Here is a 21,902-nt window from a genome sequence, read left to right as displayed (position 1 = left end):
CTCTCTCCCCCCAGTGTTTCTCTCTCTCTCCCCACAGTGTTTCTCTCTCCACGCCCCCCCCCACCAGTGTTATTTTCTCTCTCTCTCCGTCGTGTTTCTATCTCTCTCTCTCCCCAGTGTTTCTCTCTCTCTCCCGCCATTGTTTATCTCTCTCCCCCCAGTATTTCTCTCTTTCTCTCCCCCCAGTGTTTCTCTCTCACTCTCTCTCCCCCCAGTGTTTCTCTCTCACTATCTCTCTCCCCGCCAGTGTTGATCTCTCTCTCCCCCAGTGTTGTTCTCTCTCTCCCCCAGTGTTGCTCTCTCTCTCCCCCAGTGTTGCTCTCTCTCTCCCCCAGTGTTGCTCTCTCTCTCCCCAGTGTTGCTCTCTCTCTCCCCAGTGTTGCTCTCTCTCTGCCCCAGTGTTGCTCTCTCTCTCCCCCAGTGTTGCTCTCTCTCTCCCCCAGTGTTGCTCTCTCTCTCCCCCAGTGTTGCTCTCTCTCTCCCCCAGTGTTGCTCTCTCTCTCCCCCAGTGTTGCTCTCTCTCTCCCACAGTGTTGCTCTCTCTCTCCCCCAGTGTTGCTCTCTCTCTCCCCCAGTGTTGCTCTCCCTCTCCCCCAGTGTTGCTCTCTCTCTCCCCCAGTGTTGCTCTCTCTCTCCCCCAGTGTTGCTCTCTCTCTCCCCCAGTGTTGCTCTCTCTCTCCCCCAGTGTTGCTCCCTCTCTCCCCCAGTGTTGCTCTCTCTCTCCCCCAGTGTTGCTCTCTCTCTCCCCCAGTGTTGCTCTCTCTCTCCCCCAGTGTTGCTCTCTCCCCCAGTGTTGCTCTCTCTCACCCCCAGTGTTGCTCTCTCTCTCCCCCAGTGTTGCTCTCTCTCTCTCCCCAAGTGTTGCTCTCTCTCTCCCCCAGTGTTGCTCTCTCTCTCCCACAGTGTTGCTCTTTCTCTCCCCCAGTGTTGCTCTCTTTCCCCCAGTGTTGCTCTCTCTCTCCTCCAGTGTTTCTCTCTCTCTCTCCCCCAGTGTTTCTCTCTCTCCCCCCAGTGTTTGTCTCTCGCCCCCCAGTGTTTGTCTCTCTCTCTCACCCCATTGTTTCTCTCCTTCTCTCCCCCCGAGTTTTTCTCTCTCTCTCTCCCCCTCGTGTTTCTCTCTCTCTCCCCCAGTGTTTCTCACTCTCTCTCTCCCCAGTGTTTCTCTCCCTTCCCCCCAGTATTTCTCTCTCTCTCTCTCCCCCCAGTATTTCCCTCTCTCTCTCTCCCCCCTGTGTTTCTCTCTGGAGCTCCCCCCAGTATTTCTCTCTTCTGCCAGTCCTCTCTCTCTCTCTCTCTCTCTCTCTCCCCCCCAGTTTTTCTCTCTCCTCTCTCCCCCTCGTGTTTATCTCTCTCCTCCCAGTGATTCTCTCCCTCTCTCTCTCCCCAGTCTTTCTCTCTCTCTCTCTCCCCCCAGAGTTTCACTCTCACTCCCCCCAATGTTTCTCACTCTCTCTCCCCCCAGTGTTTCTCTCTCACTCTCTCTCCCCACAGTGTTTCTCTCGCTCTCTCCACCGCCCCCCCAGTGTTGCTCTCTCTCTTCCCCAGTGTTGCTCTCTCTCTCCCCCAGTGTTGCTCTCTCTCCCCCAGTGTTGCTCTCTCTCTCCCCCAGTGTTGCTCTCTCTCTCCCCCAGTGTTGCTCTCTCTCTCCCCCAGTGATGCTCTCTCTCCCCCAGTTGCTCTCTCTCTCCCCCAGTGTTTCTCTCTCTCTCCCTCAGTGTTTCTCTCTCTCTCTCACCCCAGTGTTTCACTACGTATTTCTCTCCCCCCATTGTTTCTCTCCTTCTCTCCCCCCGAGTGTTTCTCTCTATCTCTCTCCCCCCAATGTTTCTCTCTCTCTCCCCAGTGTTGCTCTCTCTCTCCCCCAGTGTTGCTCTCTCTCTCCCCCAGTGTTGCTCTCTCTCCCCCAGTGTTGCTCTCTCTCTCCCCCAGTGTTGCTCTCTCTCTCCCCCAGTGTTGCTCTCTCTCTCCCCCAGTGATGCTCTCTCTCCCCCAGTTGCTCTCTCTCTCCCCCAGTGTTTCTCTCTCTCTCCCTCAGTGTTTCTCTCTCTCTCTCACCCCAGTGTTTCACTACGTATTTCTCTCCCCCCATTGTTTCTCTCCTTCTCTCCCCCCGAGTGTTTCTCTCTATCTCTCTCCCCCCAATGTTTCTCTCTCTCTCCCCAGTGTTTCTCTCTCTCGCCCCAGTGTTTCTCTTTCTCTCTCTCGCAGTGTTTCTCTCTCTCTCTCCCCCAGTGTTTGTCTCTCACCCCCAGTGTTTGTCTCTCTCTCTCCCCCCAGTGTTTGTCTCTCTCTCCCCCCAGTGTTTCTCTCTCTCTCTCTCTCCACCCCCAGTGTTTCTCCCTCTCTCCCCCCTCCCCGAGTGTTTCTCTCTCTCTCTCCCCCCAGTGTTTCTCTCTCTCTCTCTCTCACCCCCAGTGTTTCTCTCTCTCTCTCCCCCAGTGTTTCTCTCTCCCACCCCCAGTATTTCTCTCTCTCTCTCTACCCCCAGTGTTTCTATCTGTCACTCTCTCTCGCAGTGTTTCTCTGTCCCTCTCTCACACCACATTCAATCTCTCTCTCTCTCTCCCCCCAGTGTTTCTCCCTCCATCTCCCCTCAGTGTTCATCTCTCTCCCCCAGTGTTTCCCTCTCTCTCACAGTGTTTCTCTCTCTCTCTCCCCTGTGTTTCTCTCTCTCCCCCCAGTGTTTGTCTCTCTCTCTCCCTGTGTTTCTCACTCTCTCTCCCCCAGTGTTTCTCTCTCTCCCCCCCCCCCCCCCCCCCCAGTATTTCGTGGTTTTGTTGGTTTTCAGCAAATGAACATATTTCAGCGAGCTGGACGTTTTTTCTTTTATAGCGTCAGATTTTATCTTAAAATACAAGAACTTTTCGTGGTTCTTCAATTTTTGTTGGTTTTCATCGAATGAACTTATTTCAGTCAGCTGGATCTTTCTTCTTCAAAGCAAAAAGATTTTATCTTCAAATACAAGAACTTTTCGTGGTTTTGTTGATTTTCAGCAAATGAACATATTTCAGCGAGTGAGAAGCTTTTTCTTGAATCGCGTAAGATTTTATCTTAAAATACAAGAACTTTTCGTGGTTCTTCTCAATTTTTGTTGGTTTTGATCTTATGAACTGATTTCAGTCAGCTGGATCTTTCTGCTTCAAAGCAAAAAGATTTTATCTTCAAATACAAGAACTTTTCGTGGTTTTGTTGATTTTCAGCAAATGAACATATTTCAGCGAGCGAGAAGTTTTTTCATTAAAAGCGTCAGACTTTATCTTAAAATACAAGAACTTTTCGTGGTCTTTGTCAATTTTTGTTGGTTTTCATCTCATGAACTTATTTCAGTCAGCCAGATCTTTCTTCTTCAAAGCAAAAAGATTTTCTCTTCAAATACAAGAACTTTTCGTGGTTTTGTTGATTTTCAGCAAATGAACATATTTCAGCGAGCAAGAAGTTTTTTCTTTAATAGCGCCAGATTTTATCTTAAAATACAAGAACTTTTCGTGGTTCTTCTCAATTTTTGTTGGTTTTGATCGAATGAACTTATTTCAGTCAGCGAGATCTTTCTTCTTCAAAGCAAAAAGATTTTATCTTCAAATACAAGAACTTTTCGTGGTTTTGGTGATTTTCAGCAAATAAACATATTTCAGCGAGCTGGAAGCTTTTTTCTTTGATCGCGTCAGATTTTATCTTCAAATACAAGAACTTTTCGTGGTTCTTCTCAATTTTTGTTGGTTTTGATCTAATGAACTGATTTCAGTCAGCTGGATCTTTCTTCTTCAAAGCAAAAAGATTTTATCTTCAAATACAAGAACTTTTCGTGGTTTTGTTGATTTTCAGCAAATGAACATATTTCAGCGAGCTGGAAGCTTTTTTCTTTTATAGCGTTAGATTTTATCTTAAAATACAAGAACTTTTCGTGGTTCTTGTCAATTTTTGTTGGTTTTCATCGAATGAATTATTTCAGTCACCTCGTTCTTTCTACTTAAAAGCAAAAAGATTTTATCTTCAAATACAAGAACTTTTCGTGGTTTTGTTGGTTTTCAGCAAATGAACATATTTCAGCGAGCTGGAAGTTTTTTCTTTAATAGCGCAAGATTTTATCTTAAAATACAAGAACTTTTCGTGGTTCTTGTCAATTTTTTTTGGTTTTGATCTGATGAACTTATTTCAGTCAGCTCGATCTTTCATCTTCAAAGCAAAAAGATTTTATCTTCAAATACAAGAACTGTTCGTGGTTTTGTTGATTTTCAGCAAATGAACATATTTCAGCGAGTGAGAAGCTTTTTCTTTAATCGCGTAAGATTTTAACTTAAAATACAAGAACTTTTCGTGGTTCTTCTCAATTTTTGTTGGTTTTGATCCAATGAACTGATTTCAGTCAGCTGGATCTTTCTTCTTCAAAGCAAAAAGATTTTATCTTCAAATACAAGAACTTTTCGTGGTTTTTTTGATTTTCAGCAAATGAACATATTTCAGCAAGCAAGAAGTTTTTTCTTTAATAGCGTCAGATTTTATCTTAAAATACAAGAACTTTTCGTGGTTCTTCTCAATTTTTGTTGGTTTTGATCGAATGAACTTATTTCAGTCAGCCAGATCTTTCTTCTTCTTCAAATACAAGAACTTTTCGTGGTTTTGTTGATTTTCAGCAAATGAACATATTTCAGCGAGCTGGAAGCTTTTTTCTTTGATCGTGTCAGATTTTATCTTCAAATACAAGAACTTTTCGTGGTTCTTCTCAATTATTGTTGGTTTTGATCTAATGAACTGATTTCAGTCAGCTGGATCATTCTTCTTCAAAGCAAAAAGATTTTCTCTTCAAATACAAGAACTTTTCGTGGTTTTGTTGATTTTCAGCAAATGAACATATTTCAGCGAGCGAGATGTTTTTTCATTAAAAGCGTCAGATTTTATCTTAAAATACAAGAACTTTTCGTGGTCTTTGTCAATTTTTGTTGGTTTTCATCTAATAAACTTATTTCAGTCAGCCAGATCTTTCTTCTTCAAAGCAAAAAGATTTTCTCTTCAAATACAAGAACTTTTCGTGGTTTTGTTGATTTTCAGCAAATGAACATATTTCAGCGAGGTGGACGTTTTTTCTTTTATCGCGTCAGATTGTATCTTAAAATACAAGAACTTTTCGTGGTTCTTCTCAATTTTTGTTGGTTTTCATCGAATGAACTTATTTCAGTCAGCTGGATCTTTCTTCTTCAAAGCAAAAAGATTTTATCTTCAAATACAAGAACTTTTTGTGGTTTTGTTGATTTTCAGCAAATGAACATATTTCAGCGAGCTGGAAGCTTTTTTCTTTGATCGCGTCAGATTTTATCTTCAAATACAAGAACTTTTCGTGGTTCCTCTCAATTTTTGTTGGTTTTGATCTAATGAACTGATTTCAGTCAGCTGGATCTTTCTTCTTCAAAGCAAAAAGATTTTATCTTCAAATACAAGAACTTTCGTGGTTTTGTTGGTTTTCAGCAAATGAACATATTTCAGTGAGCAAGAAGTTTTTTCTTTAATAGCGTCAGATTTTATCTTAAAATACAAGAACTTTTCGTGGTTCGTGTCAATGTTTGTTGGTTTTCAGCTAATGAACTGATTTCAGTCATCTCCATCTTTCTTCTTCAAAGCAAAAAGATTTTATCTTCAAATACAAGAACCTTTCGTGGTTTTGTTGATTTTCAGCAAATGAACATATTTCAGCGAGCTGGAAGTTTTTTCTTTTATAGCGTTAGATTTTATCTTAAAATACAAGAACTTTTCGTGGTTCTTGTCAATTTTTGTTGGTTTTCATCTAATGAATTATTTCAGTCACCTCGTTCTTTCTACTTCAAAGCAAAAAGATTTTATCTTCAAATACAAGAACTTTTCGTGGTTTTGTTGGTTTTCAGCAAATGAACATATTTCAGCGAGCTGGAAGTTTTTTCTTTAATAGCGCAAGATTTTATCTTAAAATACAAGAACTTTTCGTGGTTCTTGTCAATTTTTTTTGGTTTTGATCTGATGAACTTATTTCAGTCAGCTCAATCTTTCATCTTCAAAGCAAAAAGATTTTATCTTCAAATACAAGAACTGTTCGTGGTTTTGTTGATTTTCAGCAAATGAACATATTTCAGCGAGTGAGAAGCTTTTTCTTTAATCGCGTAAGATTTTAACTTAAAATACAAGAACTTTTCGTGGTTCTTCTCAATTTTTGTTGGTTTTGATCCAATGAACTGATTTCAGTCAGCTGGATCTTTCTTCTTCAAAGCAAAAAGATTTTATCTTCAAATACAAGAACTTTTCGTGTTTTTTTTGATTTTCAGCAAATGAACATATTTCAGCAAGCAAGAAGTTTTTTCTTTAATAGCGTCAGATTTTATCTTAAAATACAAGAACTTTTCGTGGTTCTTCTCAATTTTTGTTGGTTTTGATCGAATGAACTTATTTCAGTCAGCCAGATCTTTCTTCTTCTTCAAATACAAGAACTTTTAGTGGTTTTGTTGATTTTCAGCAAATGAACATATTTCAGCGAGCTGGAAGCTTTTTTCTTTGATCGCGTCAGATTTTATCTTCAAATACAAGAACTTTTCGTGGTTCTTCTCAATTTTTGTTGGTTTTGATCTAATGAACTGATTTCAGTCAGCTGGATCATTCTTCTTCAAAGCAAAAAGATTTTCTCTTCAAATACAAGAACTTTTCGTGGTTTTGTTGATTTTCAGCAAATGAACATATTTCAGCGAGCTGGACGTTTTTTCTTTCATAGCGTCAGATTTTATCTTAAAATACAAGAACTTTTCGTGGTTCTTCTCAATTTTTGTTGGTTTTCATCGAATGAACTTATTTCAGTCAGCTGGATCTTTCTTCTTCAAAGCAAAAAGATTTTCTCTTCAAATACAAGAACTTTTCGTGGTTTTGTTGATTTTCAGCAAATGAACATATTTCAGCGAGCAAGAAGTTTTTTCTTTAATAGCGTCAGATTTTATCTTAAAATACAAGAACTTTTCGTGGTTCGTGTCAATTTTTGTTGGTTTTCATCAAATGAACTTATTTCAGTCATCTCGATCTTTCTTCTTCAAAGCAAAAAGATTTTATCTTCAAATACAAGAACTTTTCGTGGTTTTGTTGATTTTCAGCAAATGAACATATTTCAGCGAGCAAGAAGTTTTTTCTTTAATAGCGTCAGATTTTATCTTCAAATACAAGAACTTTTCGTGGTTCTTGTCAATTTTTGTTGGTTTTCATCCAATGAACTTATTTCAGTCAGCTAGATCTTTCTTCTTCAAAGCAAAAAGATTTTATCTTCAAATACAAGAACTTTTCGTGGTTTTGTTGATTTTCAGCAAATGAACATATTTCAGCGAGCTGGAAGCTTTTTTCTTTGATCACGTCAGATTTTATCTTCAAATACAAGAACTTTTCGTGGTTTTGTTGGTTTTCAGCAAATCAACATATTTCAGCGAGCTGGACGTTTTTTCTTTTATAGCGTCAGATTTTATCTTAAAATACATAAACTTTTCGTGGTTCTTCTCAATTTTTGTTGGTTTTCATCGAATGAACTGATTTCAGTCAGCTGGATCTTTCTTCTTCAAAGCAAAAAGATTTTATCTTCAAATACAAGAACTTTTCGTGGTTTTGTTGGTTTTCAGCAAATGAACATATTTCAGCGAGCGAGAAGTTTTTTCTTTTATAGCGTCAGATTTTATCTTAAAATACAAGAACTTTTCGTGGTTCTTCTCAATTTTTGTTGGTTTTCATCTAATGAACTTATTTCAGTCAGCTGGATCTTTCTTCTTCAAAGCAAAAAGATTTTATCTTCAAATACAAGAACTTTTCGTGGTTTTGTTGGTTTTCAGCAATTGAACATATTTCAGCGAGGAAGAAGTTTTTTCTTTAATAGCGTCAGATTTTATCTTCAAATACAAGAACTTTTCGTGGTTCTTCTCAATTTTTGTTGGTTTTCATCTGATGAACTTATTTCAGTCAGCTAGATCTTTCTTCTTCAAAGCAAAAACATTTTATCTTCAAATACAAGAACTTTTCGTGGTTTTGTTGATTTTCAGCAAATGAACATATTTCAGCGAGCTGGACGTTTTTTCTTTTATAGCGTCAGATTTTATCTTAAAATACAAGAACTTTTCGTGGTTCTTCTCAATTTTTGTTGGTTTTCATCGAATGAACTTATTTCAGTCAGCTGGATCTTTCTTCTTCAAAGCAAAAAGATTTTCTCTTCAAATACAAGAACTTTTCGTGGTTTTGTTGATTTTCAGCAAATGAACATATTTCAGCGAGCAAGAAGTTTTTTCTTTAACAGCGTCAGATTTTATCTTAAAATACAAGAACTTTTCGTGGTTCTTCTCAATTTTTGTTGGTTTTGATCGAATGAACTTATTTCAGTCAGCTGGATCTTTCTTCTTCAAAGCAAAAAGATTTTATCTTCAAATACAAGAACTTTTCGTGGCTTTGTTGATTTTCAGCAAATGAACATATTTCAGCGAGCTGGAAGCTTTTTTCTTTGATCGCGTCAGATTTTATCTTCAAATACAAGAACTTTTCGTGGTTCGTGTCAATTTTTGTTGGTTTTCATCTAATGAACTTATTTCAGTCATCTCGATCTTTCTTCTTCAAAGCAAAAAGATTTTATCTTCAAATACAAGAACTTTTCGTGGTTTTGTTGATTTTCAGCAAATGAACATATTTCAGCGAGCTCGAAGTTTTTTCTTTAATAGCGCAAGATTTTATCTTAAAATACAAAAACTTTTCGTGGTTCTTGTCAATTTTTGTTGGTTTTCATCCAACGAACTTATTTCAGTCAGCTGGAGCTATCTTCTTCAAATCAAAAAGATTTTCTCTTCAAATACAAGAACTTTTCGTGGTTTTGTTGATTTTCAGCAAATGAACATATTTCAGCGAGTGAGAAGTGTTTTCTTGAATAGCGTAAGATTTTATCTTAAAATACAAGAACTTTTCGTGGTTCTTGTCAATTTTTGTTGGTTTTGTTCAAAAGAACTTATTTCAGTCAGCTGGATCTTTCTTTTTCAAAGCAAAAAGAATTTATCTTCAAATACAAGAACTTTTCGTGGGTTTGTTGATTTTCAGCAAATGAACATATTTCAGCGAGCGAGAAGTTTTTTCTTTAATAGCGTCAGATTTTATCTTAAAATACAAGAACTTTTCGTGGTTCTTCTCAACTTTTGTTGGTTTTCATCTAATGAACTTATTTCAGTCAGCTGGATCTTTCTTCTTCAAAGCAAAAAGATTTTATCTTCAAATACAAGAACTTTTCGTGGTTTTGTTGATTTTCAGCAAATGAACTTATTTCAGCGAGCTGGACGTTTTTTCTTTTACAGCGTCAGCTTTTATCTTAAAATACAAGAACTTTTCGTGGTTCTTCTCAATTTTTGTTGGTTTTCATCTAATGAACTTATTTCAGTCAGCGAGATCTTTCTTCTTCAAAGCAAAAAGATTTTATCTTCAAATACAAGAACTTTTCGTGGTTTTGTTGATTTTCAGCAATGAACATATTTCAGCGAGTGAGAAGTGTTTTCTTGAATAGCATAAGATTTTATCTTAAAATACAAGAACTTTTCGTGGTTCTTGTCAATTTTTGTTCGTTTTGATCAAATGAACTTATTTCAGTCAGCTGGATTTTTCTTCTTGAAAGCAAAAAGATTTTCTCTTCAAATACAAGAACTTTTCGTGGTTTTGTTGATTTTCAGCAAATGAACATATTTCAGCGAGCTGGACGTTTTTTCTTTTATAGCGTCAGATTTTATCTTAAAATACAAGAACTTTTCGTGGTTCTTCTCAATTTTTGTTGGTTTTCATCGAATGAACTGATTTCAGTCAGCTGGCTCTTTCTTCTTCAAAGCAAAAAGATTTTATCTTCAAATACAAGAACTTTTCGTGGTTTTGTTGATTTTCAGCAAATGAACATATTTCAGCGAGCAAGCAGTTTTTTCTTTGATAGCGTCAGATTTTATCTTAAAATACAAGAACTTTTCGTGGTTCTTCTCAATTTTTGTTGGTTTTCATCCAATGAACTTATTTCAGTCAGCTGGATCTTTCTTCTTCAAAGCAAAAAGATTTTATCTTCAAATACAAGAACTTTTCGTGGTTTTGTTGGTTTTCAGCAAATTAACATATTTCAGCGAGGAAGAAGTTTTTTCTTTAATAGCGTCAGATTTTATCTTCAAATACAAGAACTTTTCGTGGTTCTTCTCAATTTTTGTTGGTTTTCATCTGATGAACTTATTTCAGTCAGCTAGATCTTTCTTCTTCAAAGCAAAAACATTTTATCTTCAAATACAAGAACTTTTCGTGGTTTTGTTGATTTTCAGCAAATGAACATATTTCAGCGAGCTGGACGTTTTTTCTTTTATAGCGTCAGATTTTATCTTAAAATACAAGAACTTTTCGTGGTTCTTCTCAATTTTTGTTGGTTTTCATCGAATGAACTTATTTCAGTCAGCTGGATCTTTCTTCTTCAAAGCAAAAAGATTTTCTCTTCAAATACAAGAACTTTTCGTGGTTTTGTTGATTTTCAGCAAATGAACATATTTCAGCGAGCAAGAAGCTTTTTCTTTAATAGCGTCAGATTTTATCTTAAAATACAAGAACTTTTCGTGGTTCTTCTCAATTTTTGTTGGTTTTGATCGAATGAACTTATTTCAGTCAGCTAGATCTTTCTTCTTCAAAGCAAAAAGATTTTATCTTCAAATACAAGAACTTTTCGTGGCTTTGTTGATTTTCAGCAAATGAACATATTTCAGCGAGCTGGAAGCTTTTTTCTTTGATCGCGTCAGATTTTATCTTCAAATACAAGAACTTTTTGTGGTTTTGTTGGTTTTCAGCAAATGAACATATTTCAGCGAGCAAGAAGTTTTTTCTTTAATAGCGTCAGATTTTATCTTCAAATACAAGAACTTTTCGTGGTTCGTGTCAATTTTTGTTGGTTTTCATCTAATGAACTTATTTCAGTCATTTCGATCTTTCTTCTTCAAAGCAAAAAGATTTTATCTTCAAATACAAGAACTTTTCGTGGTTTTGTTGATTTTCAGCAAATGAACATATTTCAGCGAGCTCGAAGTTTTTTCTTTATTAGCGCAAGATTTTATCTTAAAATACAAAAACTTTTCGTGGTTCTTGTCAATTTTTGTTGGTTTTCATCCAACGAACTTATTTCAGTCAGCTGGATCTATCTTCTTCAAAGCAAAAAGATTTTATCTTCAAATACAAGAACTTTTCGTGGTTTTGTTGATTTTCAGCAAATGAACATATTTCAGCGAGTGAGAAGTGTTTTCTTGAATAGCGTAAGATTTTATCTTAAAATACAAGAACTTTTCGTGGTTCTTGTCAATTTTTGTTGGTTTTGATCAAATGAACTTATTTCAGTCAGCTGGATCTTTCTTCTTCAAAGCAAAAAGAATTTATCTTCAAATACAAGAACTTTTCGTGGGTTTGTTGATTTTCAGCAAATGAACATATTTCAGCGAGCGAGAAGTTTTTTCTTTAATAGCGTCAGATTTTATCTTAAAATATAAGAACTTTTCGTGGTTCTTCTCAACTTTTGTTGGTTTTCATCTAATGAACTTATTTCAGTCAGCTGGATCTTCTTCAAAGCAAAAAGATTTTATCTTCAAATACAAGAACTTTTCGTGGTTTTGTTGATTTTCAGCAAATGAACTTATTTCAGCGAGCTGGACGTTTTTTCTTTTGCAGCGTCAGCTTTTATCTTAAAATACAAGAACTTTTCGTGGTTCTTCTCAATTTTTGTTGGTTTTCATCTAATGAACTTATTTCAGTCAGCTGGATCTTTCTTCTTCAAAGCAAAAAGATTTTATCTTCAAAAACAAGAACTTTTCGTGGTTTTGTTGATTTTCAGCAAATGAACATATTTCAGCGAGCAAGAAGTTTTTTCTTTGATAGCGTCAGATTTTATCTTAAAATACAAGAACTTTTCGTGGTTCTTCTCAATTTTTGTTGGTTTTCATCTAATGAACTTATTTCAGTCAGCTGGATCTTTCTTCTTCAAAGCAAAAAGATTGTATCTTCAAATACAAGAACTTTTCGTGGTTTTGTTGATTTTCAGCAAATGAGCAAATTTCAGCGAGCAAGAAGTTTTTTCTTTAATAGCGTCAGATTTTATCTTAAAATACAAGAACATTTCGTGGTTCTTGTCAATTTTTGTTGGTTTTGATCGACTGAACTTATTTAAGTCAGCTGGATCATTCTTCTTCAAAGCAAAAAGATTTTATCTTCAAATACAAGAACTTTTCGTGGTTTTGTTGATTTTCAGCAAATGAACATATTTCAACGAGCTGGAAGCTTTTTTCTTTGATCGTGTCAGATTTTATCTTCAAATACAAGAACTTTTCGTGGTTTACTTGGTTTTCAGCAAATGAACATATTTCAGCGAGCAAGAAGTTTTTTCTTTCATAGCGTCAGATTTTATCTTCAAATACAAGAACTTTTCGTGGTTCTTGTCAATTTTTGTTGGTTTTCATCCAATGAACTTATTTCAGTCACCTCGATCTTACTTCTTCAAAGCAAAAAGATTTTATCTTCAAATACAAGAACTTTTCGTGGTTTTGTTGATTTTCATCAAATGAACATATTTCAGCGAGCTCGAAGTTTTTTCTTTAATAGCGTCAGATTTTATCTTAAAATACAAGAACTTTTCGTGGTTCTTGTCAATTTTTGTTGGTTTTGATCTAATGAACTTATTTCAATCAGCTGGATCTTTCTTCTTCAACGCAAAAAGATTTTATCTTCAAATACAAGAACTTTTCGTGGGTTTGTTGATTTTCAGCAAATGAACATATTTCAGCGAGCAAGAAGTTTTTTCTTCAATAGCGTCAGATTTTATTTTAAAATACAAGAACTTTTCGTGGTTCTTCTCAACTTTTGTTGGTTTTCTTCTAATGAACTTATTTCAGTCAGCTGGATCTTTCTTCTTCAAAGCAAAAAGATTTTATCTTCAAATACAAGAACTTTTCGTGGTTTTGTTGATTTTCAGCAAATGAACTTATTTCAGCGATCTGGACGTTTTTTCTTTTACAGCGTCAGCTTTTATCTTAAAATACAAGAACTTTTCGTGGTTCTTCTCAATTTTTGTTGGTTTTCATCTAATGAACTTATTTCAGTCAGCTGGATCTTTCTTTTTCAAAGCAAAAAGATTTTATCTTCAAATACAAGAACTTTTCGTGGTTTTGTTGATTTTCAGCAAATGAACATATTTCAGCGAGCAAGAAGTTTTTTCTTTGATAGCGTCAGATTTTATCTTAAAATACAAGAACTTTTCGTGGTTCTTCTCAATTTTTGTTGGTTTTCATCTAATGAACTTATTTCAGTCAGCTGGATCTTTCTTCTTCAAAGCAAAAAGATTTTATCTTCAAATACAAGAACTTTTCGTGGTTTTGTTGCTTTTCAGCAAATGAACATATTTCAGCGAGGAAGAAGTTTTTTCTTTAATAGCGACAGATTTTATCTTCAAATACAAGAACTTTTCGTGGTTCTTGTCAATTTTTGTTGGTTTTCATCCAATGAACTTATTTCAGTCACCTCGATCTTACTTCTTCAAAGCAAAAAGATTTTATCTTCAAATACAAGAACTTTTGGTGGTTTTGTTGATTTTCAGAAAATGAACATATTTCAGCGAGCTCGAAGTTTTTTCATCAAAAGCGTCAGATTTTATCTTAAAATACAAGAACTTTTCGTGGTTCTTGTCAATTTTTGTTGGTTTTCATCCAATGAACTTATTTCAGTCAGCTGGATCTTTCTTCTTCAAAGCAAAAAGATTTTATCTTCAAATACAAGAACTTTTCGTGGTTTTGTTGATTTTCAGCAAATGAACATATTTCAGCGAGCTGGACGTTTTTTCTTTTATAGCGTCAGATTTTATCTTAAAATACAAGAACTTTTCGTGGTTTTTGTCAATTTTTGTTGGTTTTGATCGAATGAACTTATTTCAGTCACCTCGATCTTTCTTCTTCAAAGCAAAAAGATTTTATCTTCAAATGCAAGAACTTTTCGTGGTTTTGTTGGTTTTCAGCAAATTAACATATTTCAGCGAGCTGGAAGTTTTTTCTTTAATAGCGCAAGATTTTATCTTAAAATACAAAAACTTTTCGTGGTTCTTGTCAATTTTTGTTGGTTTTCATCCAATGAACTTATTTCAGTCAGCTGGATCTTTCCTCTTCAAAGCAAAAAGATTTTATCTTCAAATACAAGAACTTTTCGTGGTTTTGTTGATTTTCAGCAAATGAACATATCTCAGCGAGCTGGACGTTTTTTCTTTTATAGCGTCAGATTTTATCTTAAAATACAAGAACTTTTCGTGGTTCTTGTCAATTTTTGTTGGTTTTGATCGAATGAACTTATTTCAGTCACCTCGATCTTTCTTCTTCAAAGCAAAAAGATTTTATCTTCAAATACAAGAACTTTTCGTGGTTTTGTTGATTTTCAGCAAATGAACATGTTTCAGCGAGGAAGAAGTTTTTTCATTAAAAGCGTCAGATTTTATCTTAAAATACAAGACCTTTTCGTCGTTCTTGTCAATTTTTGTTGGTTTTGATCTGATGAACTTATTTCAGTCACCTCGATCTTTCTTCTTCAAAGCAAAAGGATTTTATCTTCAAATACAAGAACTTTTCGTGGTTTTGTTGGTTTTCAGCAAATGAACATATTTCAGCGAGCGAGAAGTTTTTTCTTTAATAGCGTCAGATTTTATCTTAAAATACAAGAACTTTTCGTGGTTCTTGTCAATTTTTGTTGGTTTTGATCGAATGAACTTATTTAAGTCAGCTGGATCATTCTTCTTCAAAGCAAAAAGATTTTATCTTCAAATACAAGAACTTTTCGTGGTTTTGTTGATTTTCAGCAAATGAACATATTTCAACGAGATGGAAGCTTTTTTCTTTGATTGCGTCAGATTTTATCTTCAAACACAACAACTTTTCGTGGTTTGCTTGGATTTCAGCAAATGAACATATTTCAGCGAGCAAGAAGTTTTTTCTTTAATAGCGTCAGATTTTATCTTCAAATACAAGAACTTTTCGTGGTTCTTGTCAATTTTTGTTGGTTTTCATCCAATGAACTTATTTCAGTCACCTCGATCTTACTTCTTCAAAGCAAAAAGATTTTATCTTCAAATACAAGAACTTTTCGTGGTTTTGTTGATTTTCAGCAAATGAACATATTTCAGCGAGCTCGAAGATTTTTCTTTAATAGCGTCAGATTTTATCTTAAAATACAAGAACTTTTCGTGGTTCTTGTCAATTTTTGTTGGTTTTGATCTAATGAACTTATTTCAGTCAGCTAGATCTTTCTTCTTCAACGCAAAAAGATTTTATCTTCAAATACAAGAACTTTTTGTGGGTTTGTTGATTTTCAGCAAATGAACATATTTCAGCGAGCGAGAAGTTTTTTCTTTAATAGCGTCAGATTTTATCTTAAAATACAAGAACTTTTCGTGGTTCTTGTCAATTTTTGTTGGTTTTGATCGAATGAACTTATTTCAGTCATCTCGATCTTTCTTCTTCAAAGCAAAAAGATTTTATCTTCAAATACAAGAACTTTTCGTGGTTTTGTTGATTTTCAGCAAATGAACATATTTTAGCGAGCTCGAAGTTTTTTCATCAAAAGCGTCAGATTTTATCTTAAAATACAAGAACTTTTCGTGGTTCTTGTCAATTTTTGTTGGTTTTCATCCAATGAACTTATTTCAGTCAGCTGGATCTTTCTTCTTCAAAGCAAAAAGATTTTATCTTCAAATACAAGAACTTTTCGTGGTTTTGTTGATTTTCAGCAAATGAACATATTTCAGCGAGCTGGACGTTTTTTCTTTTATAGCGTCAGATTTTATCTTAAAATACAAGAACTTTTCGTGGTTCTTGTCAATTTTTGTTGGTTTTGATCGAATGAACTTATTTCAGTCAGCTGGATCTTTCTTCTTCAAAGCAAAAAGATTTTATCTTCAAATACAAGAACTTTTCGTGGTTTTGTTGATTTTCAGCAAATGAACATATTTTAGCGAGCTCGAAGTTTTTTCATCAAAAGCGTCAGATTTTATCTTAAAATACAAGAACTTTTCGTGGTTCTTGTCAATTTTTGTTGGTTTTCATTGAATGAACTTATTTCAGTCGGCTGGATCTTTCTTCTTCAAAGCAAAAAGATTTTATCTTCAAATACAAGAACTTTTCGTGGTTTTGTTGATTTTCAGCAAATGAACATATTTCAGCGAGCTGGAAGCTTTTTTCTTTGATAGCGTCATATTTTATCTTCAAATACAAGAACTTTTCGTGGTTTTGTTGGTTTTCAGCAAATGAACATATTTCAGCGAGCTGGAAGTTTTTTCTTTAATGGCGCAAGATTTTATCTTAAAATACAAAAACTTTTCGTGGTTCTTGTCAATTTTTGTTGGTTTTCATCGAATGAACTTATTTTAGTCAGCTGGATCTTTCTTCTTCAAAGCAAAAAGATTTTATCTTCAAATACAAGAACTTTTCGTGGTTTTGTTGATTTTCAGCAAATGAACATATTTCAGCGAGGAAGAAGTTTTTTCTTTAATAGCGACAGATTTTATCTTCAAATGCAAGAACTTTTCGTGGTTCTTCTCAATTTTTGTTGGTTTTCATCTCATGAACTTATTTCAGTCAGCGAGATCTTTCTTCTTCAAAGCAAAAAGATTTTATCTTCAAATACAAGAACTTTTTGTGGTTTTGTTGATTTTCAGCAAATGAACATATTTCAGCGAGCTGGAAGCTTTTTTCTTTGATAGCGTCAGATTTTATCTTCAAATACAAGAACTTTTCGTGGTTTTGTTGGTTTTCAGCAAATGAACATATTTCAGCGAGGAAGAAGTTTTTTCATTAAAAGCGTCAGATTTTATCTTAAAATACAAGACCTTTTCGTCGTTCTTGTCAATTTTTGTTGGTTTTGATCTGATGAACTTAATTCAGTCACCTGGATCTTTCTTCTTCAAAGCAAAAAGATTTTATCTTCAAATACAAGAACTTTTCGTGGTTTTGTTGATTTTCAGCAAATGAACATATTTCAACGAGATGGAAGCTTTTTTCTTTGATCGCGTCAGATTTTATCTTAAAATACAAGAACTTTTCGTGGTTCTTGTCAATTTTTGTTGGTTTTGATCGAATGAACTTATTTCAGTCACCTCGATCTTTCTTCTTCAAAGCAAACAGATTTTATCTTCAAATACAAGAACTTTTCGTGGTTTTGTTGATTTTCAGCAAATGAACATATTTCAGCTGGCTGGAAGCTTTTTTCTTTGACAGCGTCAGATTTTATCTTCAAATACAAGAACTTTTCGTGGTTTTGTTGGTTTTCAGCAAATGAACATATTTCAGCGAGGAAGAAGTTTTTTCATTAAAAGCGTCAGATTTTATCTTAAAATACAAGACCTTTTCGTCGTTCTTGTCAATTTTTGTTGGTTTTGATCTGATGAACTTATTTCAGTCACCTCGATCTTTCTTCTTCAAAGCAAAAGGATTTTATCTTCAAATACAAGAACTTTTCGTGGTTTTGTTGGTTTTCAGCAAATGAACATATTTCAGCGAGGAAGAAGTTTTTTCTTTAATAGCGACAGATTTTATCTTCAAATACAAGAACTTTTCGTGGTTCTTCTCAATTTTTGTTGGTTTTCATCTCATGAACTTATTTCTGTCAGCGAGATCCTTCTTCTTCAAAGCAAAAAGATTTTATCTTCAAATACAAGAACTTTTCGTGGTTTTGTTGATTTTCAGCAAATTAACATATTTCAGCGAGCGAGAAGTTTTTTCTTTAATAGCGTCAGATTTTATCTTAAAATACAAGAACTTTTCGTGGTTCTTGTCAATTTTTGTTGGTTTTCATCCAATGAACTTATTTCAGTCACCTCGATCTTACTTCTTCAAAGCAAAAAGATTTTATCTTCAAATACAAGAACTTTTCGTGGGTTTGTTGATTTTCAGCAAATGAACATATTTCAGCGAGCGAGAAGTTTTTTCTTTAATAGCGTCAGATTTTATCTTAAAATACAAGAACTTTTCGTGGTTCTTGTCAATTTTTGTTGGTTTTGATCGAATGAACTTATTTCAGTCATCTCGATCTTTCTTCTTCAAAGCAAAAAGATTTTATCTTCAAATACAAGAACTTTTCGTGGTTTTGTTGATTTTCAGCAAATGAACATATTTTAGCGAGCTCGAAGTTTTTTCATCAAAAGCGTCAGATTTTATCTTAAAATACAAGAACTTTTCGTGGTTCTTGTCAATTTTTGTTGGTTTTCATCCAATGAACTTATTTCAGTCAGCTGGATCTTTCTTCTTCAAAGCAAAAAGATTTTATCTTCAAATACAAGAACTTTTCGTGGTTTTGTTGATTTTCAGCAAATGAACATATTTCAGCGAGCTGGACGTTTTTTCTTCTATAGCGTCAGATTTTATCTTAAAATACAAGAACTTTTCGTGGTTCTTGTCAATTTTTGTTGGTTTTGATCGAATGAACTTATTTCAGTCAGCTGGATCTTTCTTCTTCAAAGCAAAAAGATTTTATCTTCAAATACAAGAACTTTTCGTGGTTTTGTTGATTTTCAGCAAATGAACATATTTTAGCGAGCTCGAAGTTTTTTCATCAAAAGCGTCAGATTTTATCTTAAAATACAAGAACTTTTCGTGGTTCTTGTCAATTTTTGTTGGTTTTCATACAATGAACTTATTTCAGTCAGCTGGATCTTTCTTCTTCAAAGCAAAAAGATTTTATCTTCAAATACAAGAACTTTTCGTGGTTTTGTTGGTTTTCAGCAAATGAACATATTTCAGCGAGCTGGAAGTTTTTTCTTTAATAGCGCAAGATTTTATCTTAAAATACAAAAACTTTTCGTGGTTCTTGTCAATTTTTGTTGGTTTTCATCCAATGAACTTATTTCAGTCAGCTGGATCTTTCCTCTTCAAAGCAAAAAGATTTTATCTTCAAATACAAGAACTTTTCGTGGTTTTGTTGATTTTCAGCAAATGAACATATCTCAGCGAGCTGGACGTTTTTTCTTTTATAGCGTCAGATTTTATCTTAAAATACAAGAACTTTTCGTGGTTCTTGTCAATTTTTGTTGGTTTTGATCGAATGAACTTATTTCAGTCACCTCGATCTTTCTTCTTCAAAGCAAAAAGATTTTATCTTCAAATACAAGAACTTTTCGTGGTTTTGTTGATTTTCAGCAAATGAACATATTTTAGCGAGCTCGAAGTTTTTTCATCAAAAGCGTCAGATTTTATCTTAAAATACAAGAACTTTTCGTGGTTCTTGTCAATTTTTGTTGGTTTTCATCCAATGAACTTATTTCAGTCAGCTGGATCTTTCTTCTTCAAAGCAAAAAGATTTCATCTTCAAATACAAGAACTTTTCGTGGTTTTGTTGATTTTCAGCAAATGAACATATTTCAGCGAGCTGGACGTTTTTTCTTTTATAGCGTCAGATTTTATCTTAAAATACAAGAACTTTTCGTGGTTCTTGTCAATTTTTGTTGGTTTTCATTGAATGAACTTATTTCAGTTGGCTGGATCTTTCTTCTTCAAAGCAAAAAGATTTTATCTTCAAATACAAGAACTTTTCGTGGTTTTGTTGATTTTCAGCAAATGAACATATTTCAGCGAGCTGGAAGCTTTTTTCTTTGATAGCGTCAGATTTTATCTTCAAATACTAGAACTTTTCGTGGTTTTGTTGGTTTTCAGCAAATGAACATATTTCAGCGAGCTGGAAGTTTTTTCATTAATAGCGCAAGATTTTATCTTAAAATACAAAAACTTTTCGTGGTTCTTGTCAATTTTTGTTGGTTTTCATCGAATGAACTTATTTTAGTCAGCTGGATCTTTCTTCTTCAAAGCAAAAAGATTTTATCTTCAAATACAAGAACTTTTCGTGGTTTTGTTGATTTTCAGCAAATGAACATATTTCAGCGAGGAAGAAGTTTTTTCTTTAATAGCGACAGATTTTATCTTCAAATGCAAGAACTTTTCGTGGTTCTTCTCAATTTTTGTTGGTTTTCATCTCATGAACTTATTTCAGTCAGCGAGATCTTTCTTCTTCAAAGCAAAAAGATTTTATCTTCAAATACAAGAACTTTTTGTGGTTTTGTTGATTTTCAGCAAATGAACATATTTCAGCGAGCTGGAAGCTTTTTTCTTTGATCGCGTCAGATTTTATCTTCAAATACAAGAACTTTTCGTGGTTTTGTTGGTTTTCAGCAAATGAACATATTTCAGCGAGGAAGAAGTTTTTTCATTAAAAGCGTCAGATTTTATCTTAAAATACAAGACCTTTTCGTCGTTCTTGTCAATTTTTGTTGGTTTTGATCTGATGAACTTATTTCAGACACCTCGATCTTTCTTCTTCAAAGCAAAAAGATTTTATCTTCAAATACAAGAACTTTTCGTGGTTTTGTTGATTTTCAGCAAATGAACATATTTCAGCGAGCGAGAAGTTTTTTCTTTAATAGCGTCAGGTTTTATCTTAAAATACAAGAACTTTTCGTGGTTCTTGTCAATTTTTGTTGGTTTTGATCGAATGAACTTATTTAAGTCAGCTGGATCATTCTTCTTCAAAGCAAAAAGATTTTATCTTCAAATACAAGAACTTTTCGTGGTTTTGTTGATTTTCAGCAAATGAACATATTTCAACGAGATGGAAGCTTTTTTCTTTGATCGCGTCAGATTTTATCTTCAAATACAAGAACTTTTCGTGGTTTACTTGGATTTCAGCAAATGAACATATTTCAGCGAGGAAGAAGTTTTTTCTTTAATTGCGTCAGATTTTATCTTCAAATACAAGAACTTTTCGTGGTTCTTGTCAATTTTTGTTGGTTTTCATCCAATGAACTTATTTCAGTCACCTCGATCTTACTTCTTCAAAGCAAAAAGATTTTATCTTCAAATACAAGAACTTTTCGTGGTTTTGTTGATTTTCAGCAAATGAACATATTTCAGCGAGCTCGAAGTTTTTTCTTTAATAGCGTCAGATTTTATCTTAAAATACAAGAACTTTTCGTGGTTCTTGTCAATTTTTGTTGGTTTTGATCTAATGAACTTATTTCAGTCAGCTGGATCTTTCTTCTTCAATGCAAAAAGATTTTATCTTCAAATACAAGAACTTTTCGTGGGTTTGTTGATTTTCAGCAAATGAACATATTTCAGCGAGCGAGAAGTTTTTTCTTTAATAGCGTCAGATTTTATCTTAAAATACAAGAACTTTTCGTGGTTCTTGTCAATTTTTGTTGGTTTTGATCGAATGAACTTATTTCAGTCACCTCGATCTTTCTTCTTCAAAGCAAAAAGATTTTATCTTCAAATACAAGAACTTTTCGTGGTTTTGTTGATTTTCAGCAAATGAACATATTTTAGCGAGCTCGAAGTTTTTTCATCAAAAGCGTCAGATTTTATCTTAAAATACAAGAACTTTTCGTGGTTCTTGTCAATTTTTGTTGGTTTTCATCCAATGAACTTATTTCAGTCAGCTGGATCTTTCCTCTTCAAAGCAAAAAGATTTTATCTTCAAATACAAGAACTTTTCGTGGTTTTGTTGATTTTCAGCAAATGAACATATCTCAGCGAGCTGGACGTTTTTTCTTTTATAGCGTCAGATTTTATCTTAAAATACAAGAACTTTTCGTGGTTCTTGTCAATTTTTGTTGGTTTTGATCGAATGAACTTATTTCAGTCACCTCGATCTTTCTTCTTCAAAGCAAAAAGATTTTATCTTCAAATACAAGAACTTTTCGTGGTTTTGTTGATTTTCAGCAAATGAACATATTTTAGCGAGCTCGAAGTTTTTTCATCAAAAGCGTCAGATTTTATCTTAAAATACAAGAACTTTTCGTGGTTCTTGTCAATTTTTGTTGGTTTTCATCGAATGAACTTGTTTCAGTCGGCTGGATCTTTCTTCTTCAAAGCAAA

This window comes from Heptranchias perlo, chromosome 22, assembly GCF_035084215.1.
Source record: "Heptranchias perlo isolate sHepPer1 chromosome 22, sHepPer1.hap1, whole genome shotgun sequence".
Classification (NCBI taxonomy): Eukaryota; Metazoa; Chordata; class Chondrichthyes; order Hexanchiformes; family Hexanchidae; genus Heptranchias; species Heptranchias perlo.
This window is presented reverse-complemented; position numbering follows the sequence as displayed.